This window comes from Phyllostomus hastatus, unplaced genomic scaffold (genome assembly GCF_019186645.2).
Source record: "Phyllostomus hastatus isolate PE091 unplaced genomic scaffold, TTU_PhHast_1.1 phas_contig_524, whole genome shotgun sequence".
In the NCBI taxonomy this organism is placed as follows: Eukaryota; Metazoa; Chordata; class Mammalia; order Chiroptera; family Phyllostomidae; genus Phyllostomus; species Phyllostomus hastatus.
This window is the reverse complement of record NW_025333900.1, coordinates 5,667,786-5,674,893: the sequence shown is the minus strand read 5'-3', so window position 1 is coordinate 5,674,893 and position 7,108 is coordinate 5,667,786. Positions and strand designations below refer to the sequence as shown.

The following is a 7,108-nucleotide window of genomic DNA, read 5'->3' as shown; positions in this document are numbered from 1 at the left end:
AAGTCTGAAATCAAGGTGTCAGAATGGTCAGGCTCTGCAGGCTTGTAGAGGACTGCTTTCTCATTGTGAGGATATGGTGGAGAGAGAGTGCAAAGCCCTGGTGTCTCTTCTTACATGAATGCTAATCCCATCATGATGCCCCATCACCAAATATCATCACACTGGGCCTTAGGACTTCAGTGTTTGAATTGGGGATGGGTGTACACAGTGTTCTCCATAGCACACTGCTCTGAAATTATTCTGCTTATTCATGTCTACTGACATTTTTTCTTGCCTGAATTATTTCAATAGTTTCCCAACTGGCCTTTTTGCCTATATTATACCTGTCAAATTCCCCATTCCCCATACTCTAACTAGACTGACATATCTGAGGCAGAAATCAGGCCTCATCACTTCCTTGTAAGAGATACTTCAGTAGTTTCTGATAGACTTTCTGTGAAGTCTGTACACTTTGATATAGCATGGAAATCCCTCCATGTATGGGCTCCTGCTTATCTCTCTGGCCCGATCTCTTCCCTCCCCCTTGAACTCAGTGATACCTCCACAGTACAGCACTTAGGGTTTGCTGACCACACCATGCTTGTTAAGTTCTTCTCATTCTCAGAACTCAACTTACACGTCACCTCTTCAAACAAGCCCTCTACGACCCTTAGGCTGAATCGGGTGCTTTTCCTAAATGTCCCTACAGCTCACTGTTTACTCCTATCATAGCACTCAGCACACTGTGCCATAGTTGTTTTTCCTTGTCTGTCTCCCCCTTTTGGCTATAGGCTCCTTGCAGGCAGTTACTGGTCCTTTACTCCTCTCTCTGTTCTAAGTCTATGGTGCAGTGTTCAGCACAAGTAGGCAGTTCATAATTGTCTATGAAGTGGAGGACAATTTTGTGCAACTTCTCTCTTTATCAATGAGAAAACTAATAAAGAGGGTGTAAGCTATTACTCAAAGTCAAGCTAACAAGAAGCCCAGAAACCAAAGAATGTCACTCTCAACAAGTCAACTCAGCATTTTCAGGCTTAGCACTGACACTATTAAAAAAGGTAAACAATCAAATTATTTCACTTCTGTAAGCCTTCAGCTATAGAATGAAGGGATTGGACTAAATCACCTCCTAAGTTTCCTTCAAATATGAAGGTTCTTTAATTCCAGGTAAGGAGACCATAAATGTCTGCTAAGAATTTCTCAGAAATCACAAACTTGGGATATTTCTTACTGTACTAGAAAGGAATTTATAAGGAGCTTAGGCAATCAGGGTTTCTCTTCACTGCCCATTCATTTCTTCATTAAGCCAACATTTATTGAGCAACTGATATGTGCCAAGCATATAATGCTTTTCAGTTTAGATGTTTCATAAGTGCTGATAAACAATAAATAAAAAGGACAAAATTCTCTGAGAGGACCATTTGACACATAACTTTCCAAAGTTCAGGAAGAAACAGTGACTTCATGGGGAAAACTATGTAGAAGGCACTAAAAACTGCTCTATTCAGTTGCATTTAGAAATGGTTATGTAACTATTACATAGAACAAGCATGACTCACAGGAGGTAATCAATCATAAAGCAACACTTGAAATGTACTCCACAGAGTTAACACCCTCTCTGCTCTTGGGTGAAACTTAGAGCAAATATTTCTTCTTCTGATCACTTCCAGGTAATATATTCTTTGGTCAATAATTCACATGTCTAGGTTCATGTCACAGTAAAAACATGAACAATTAGGCCTCTCCTCTGCCTGGCTCAGCTTCCACAAACATCTACAGTTGATTAGGAGAACGGCCTGTGGTCTCTCTCTTTTTCCCGTCCCCACCCCTTTCAGCTTTCTGGTGGGAAAAAGGGGAGCAGGAAAGTTCTTACTTGTCTAGTAGTCATGTGAAGATCTAGTACCAGAATGCTCAGGCCTTGACAAGTATTCAGAGTTGCCGCTTCTGTTGGTGTTGTATGAGTTCTTTGAAGACACCCAGGGGTGGGACTTCTCTCACCTGCACTTTCCTATAGACAGAGTGCATCTTTGCATGGCTGACCGCTCACTCCTGCTCAGACCCCAGGAATCTGGTACCAACTCCAGCTTTTTTGTTCACCTGGTCCCCATCCAGATGACCTTCTTAGAACACAAGATAACTCACGGCTTTCTCTTGTGGGTGGCCCATGTCTGATCCAAGGGGATGATTCACACTTTCTTTGGTCTTGATAGACTCAGGAAGGGGGTGGAGATGTGCGGCATACAGACTATTCTACACACAAAAACAGCCCTCACCTTGTATCTTTAATTCTCATTTTAATGTACTTTTAACTGATATAAGGAGTTGAAAAGCCATGTAATCAGATTTTGACAACATACTCTTTGCAAAGTGAGGATCTCATACCCCACTTTAAAATGTGACATCTATGCCTTAGTGCTTTGGCTAAAACTTTCATGTTTTTGGTTATACCTGCCTTGTGATGCTAGAATGACCAATTTTCGATCACATCTTTGGCTTATACTTGCCACGTCACTGTAACAAGTAGCCTTTTCCTTTATTAATTTCATGATATAAGGGCAAGTTAATATCACCTTTGTATAATTTAAAGCATTTATATATTTTCATAATCTGTAGATTGGGCATTGCATTTGTTTCCTAGGGCCACTATAGCAAAATACCACAAACTGGGTGGATGAAACAATAGACATTTAGATCTCACAGTTCTGTAGGCTAAAAGTCCAAAATGAAGATGTCAGTGGAGCCACACTCCTCCAAAGGCTCGGAAATAGAATCTATCCTGAGTCTTTCTCCCATCTTCTGGTGGTTACTGACAACCCTTGCATTCCTTGGTTTGTCGTTGTATCACTTCAGTTTCTGCCTCTGTCTTCACAAAATGATCTCCCTGTGTGTGTCTGTGCAAGGTCTTCTTATCAGGAGATCAGTCATTGGATGCAGGGCCCACTCTAATCAGTGTGACCTCACCTTAACTTGATTATATCCGCAAAGACCCTATTTCCAAATAAAGGGGCAATCACAGGTTCTGGGTGGACAGGGATCTAGCAGGACACGCTGCATAATCCAGTACATGCACTGTAAAATTTTCTGTAGAAAGGTTCAGTATCAGTGCAAATATGATGTTAACATGTTTTTCCCTGAGTAACGTTTCAGAAAAAATAGAGAGATTATATTAATTTTGGAAAGACCTATGGAAATAGGGACCCCTGTGTTTCACTGGAGCGCACTGCATAGCAATACTCATATTCATAGAGTAATATAACAAACAGCTTAATAAGCATGGGCACATATCGTATGAGAGAATCAAAGAAAGCTAATAATAGCTACCCTAGAGATGAACGAGCGGATGCTTTTCCACAGCTGAATCCTCAGCGGGATGATGTAGTCTTTGTTGATTTTGCAATGTGACTGATGAAAACAAAAGAGATGCAAGGAAGACAAATGACATAATTTTGAGTGGTTTGACTATAACTACACATACTAAAGTTATAATAGCACTAAAAATGATGTGATGCTGTATATAATTACCCATTTTTAAGCTTCTGCAACATTTCAGAAAAATTTCCTGGGAGTATTTTCCCCCTCTACTGGGTTTCCCTTTTTCCAAAAATTCAAGTGGTAGGTTGGAACCTTGTTCAAATACTGACATAACAGCAGACATAAAACTGAAAGCAACTGGAGAAGCATCATGATATTCATCAAAATTGGGTCTTTTACAAATATGGTTTCTTCATGAATTATCAATTAAAGTCAATCCTGAGAAAATGTGGACCTTTAGAAAGGTGCCACGATTAATGCTTGCATATGTTCTACTTCCTATCCATTTACTCTTTCTAGTCTTGAATCACATCTTCCTAGAACCTTTGAATTTGCTGGGCCAAGTGTGCCTTTTGGAAAATCACGTATTTATCCATCCCTTCTAATTCTGTGAGGTCGCCATGCAACTTTAAAAACTTGGAGTGACTTCATGAATTAGCATGTATTTTTTAAAATTTTTATTTTAATTGTTGTTCAAGTTCAGTTTTCTGTCTTTTACTCCCATCCCAGCCCACCTCCCCAGCCCTCCCCACCAACCTCCTATTTCCACTCCCCCCTAGTTTTTGTCCATGTGTCTTTTATAGTTGTTCCTGTAAACCCTTCCCATTCTCCCCTGAAATTCCCTCCCCTCTCCCCTCTGGTCTCTGTCAGCCTGTTTTCTACTTCAGTGTCTTTGGTTATATTTTGCTTGTTTGTTTGTTTTGTTGTTTAGGTTCCAGTTAAAGGTGGGATCATATGGTATTTGCCTTTTACCACCTGGCTTATATTACTTAGCATAATACTCTCCAGTTCCATCCACGCTGTTGCAAAGGGTAGGAGCTCCTTCTTTCTTTCTGCTGCATAGAATTCCATTGTGTAAATCTACCATAGTTTTTTGATCCATTCATTTACTGATGGGCACCTAGGTGTATTTTTATTCAAAATGATTGAAGATGTTTTTTATTACTACTTTCACCTCTGTTTTCCATGTAACTTCTTTACTGAATGTGGCAAACATGTGCCTTCCTCTGCATGTACAAATGGAGTCAGTAGATACCGATCCGTTCTTTCTGTGCAACTGATGCCAAATTTAAATCTTCCTTTGGATAATTGTTTTCTGTATGTATTACCACATCTTTATTGCAATTTGTATTTTCTTTTGTAAGACATTTGGATTCTTGTGAAAGTGTTATGTATGTAAATAATGAAACAACACCCACATTATTACTTAGTTACTGTGGGTGCTGCCACACTGCTTTTTTTCTTTTCTTTTTTTTTTATCATCATAAGAATAGTTCTTAGGAATAGAAATGATGCAGTGGTTTTAAAGATATAGTCAGTGCTTATTATTAATTGATGAAGAGTAATGTTTACTTCAACATGGATCTCCATAACTGACTGCACTGAACTTTGTGCCATTTTGTGCTGGGTTGGAACACAGTAGTAGTAGGTGTGATAAACTCTATATAATGTTCCACTATAAACTGAGCATGGCAGGGGCGTTAATATCATCGGTTAAAGCAAACTGGTTTTATGGACACCAGAGAAAGTATTGAGCTTCCATATGGATTGGCTTGTTTTTATATGATAACTCAGGCAACAAATTTTTTTTTCTACCTTAGAAAAGGGGCCAAAAGTACAAGATATATAAAAGCACTCACCTTTTTGCACTCAATAGCCTTCTAGGACTTTCAGAATTCCTTTTATATAAAGTGCTCCACCGGCAGTGTATGGCATTTCAAGGTCCACACTGAAGCAGGCCCAAGGAACCCTGACCTCATAGATGTTAAGAGAGAGAAGGGTCTGAGGTCTACTTCCCTTCGTCTCTGCTGACCTCCTCCTCTTTTGTAGAAGGCATTTGGGTACAGGCAGGCTGGGACCACGTTAGCACAAACCATGGGAAGGGGGAAGGAACAAATATCCAGAGGGGACAGAGCCTGTGTTCAGAAGCTGGCCCATCCCCAGGAGACAGCAGGCCAGTGCGCAGTGGTCAAAGGGCAAGAATAGCTCAGACTGGGCCAGGCTATTTGGATGTCTGAGTGAGTCCTATCTGCCAGCAGAACACAGTTCTGGAAGAAGTCCAACTGACAATATTCAAAATCAGGCATGGTTCCAGGTGATCAGTTCAGTCACAGCAGGGCCTCAGCCAGAAGCTGAGAAGGGAGTCAGAAATCACATCCTGCCTCCCAAGGAAAAGGGAGAGCAGGAGTTTGGCACAGCATCAGGACCCTTGCTGAGGAAACTGCAGTTCTTGGCAAGGATCCAACTCCTGCAGAGAACTGAAGTGCTGGGCAGAGAAACTGAGGCTGACTTTTGGCTTTGGCCAAAGTGGTAAAGGAACACTGAGGCTCGGAGTCTCCAGGAGGAACCAGACTTCCAGGTCTCTAGGCAACTAAACCAGTTTCATCTATTAATAGGTCTAAGGCTGATGACAGGATCAGGGTGGCTCAGACTGGTTGGGAGCAACTAAGAGTTTCTGGAACTTTAACTTGCATAGGAATTACCGGGAATCCAGTTCAAATGCAGATTGTGATTGGGTAAGTCTGAGCTGGGGCCAAGATTCTGACTTCCTAACAAGCTCCCAAGCCATGCTGCTCGTTTTCAAACTCAGAAATCCAAACTTGCTGTCATTCTTTTTTCTCTGCCCCACTGCTCTCCACCCATTTCACCTGCCCAGGCAGCACATCCTTCCTCCCCAGCCCTCCTCATCAACAGGTCTGACCACCTTCTTCCCCCTTCCATTTCCTTTTTCCTATTCCTTTTCTATCTTCACAACCCTTTTGTCCTACTGCTTTTCTTCTGCCAAGACCATCAACAGAAAACAATCTTTTGTTCAGATAATAGAAAGGACAAAATAGCAAAAGCCAGAAACATTTTCCCTAATTGTCAGTCACACAACTAAATTGTTTTGTGTGTGATAGTTCCAATTAGTTCAGATTAATGTCTTTGTCAGTTTCTGTCTCATAAAGAGCATAAAGAACATGTGACCTCTTCTCTTTCCTCTCTGATAGACTCCAACAGTAAGACACACCTCCCGAGGGCTCACTCCAGCAGCACACGCACTAAAATTGAAACGATACAGAGAAGACTATCACAGCCCCTGCCCAAAGATGACACACAAATTCCTGAAGCATCCCATATTTTAAAAAGACATTAAAGTAGGCATAAATTAATGGCAAAATAGACTTTTGATGAAAGAGAGGAACCAATATAGTAAAACTTTCCATTTTACTTAACCTGTAATAATCCATGCAAATCCAGTAAAAATCCCAACAAAGTTTTATTCCAGTTCTAAAATTCAAATAAAAGAGCAAGTGGCCAAGAATAGTAAGAAAATTTTAGAGATAAAGAATCAAGTGGAAAAAGAAAAAGAATAGAGTGTGGGAGGGAAACTTTCACTCTATAAGAGCTTGACTTAATATGCAGCTAGAGTCATTAAAATGGTATAACACTACCATTTACCATTCACCAATACCAATTCATTGTTCAAACAATACCAATACCATTGTTATACCATTTTAAATAGCTCTATTTAGTTCTAAATAGTTCTATTTAAACAGTTCTATTTAATATGGTCATAAGTGATTTGATTTTTGTTGTGCTTTTTTGATTTTGTACA

General features: G+C 40.3%; 1 non-coding gene across 1 annotated transcript; it reads left to right on the top strand.

The window, feature by feature from the left end:
* Window positions 1–6,527: 6,527 nt before the first annotated feature.
* On the top strand, window positions 6,528–6,634 carry LOC123824084. Its single transcript, XR_006786648.1, has one exon. It is a non-coding gene; the product is annotated as a U6 spliceosomal RNA (small nuclear RNA).
* Window positions 6,635–7,108: the final 474 nt, after the last annotated feature.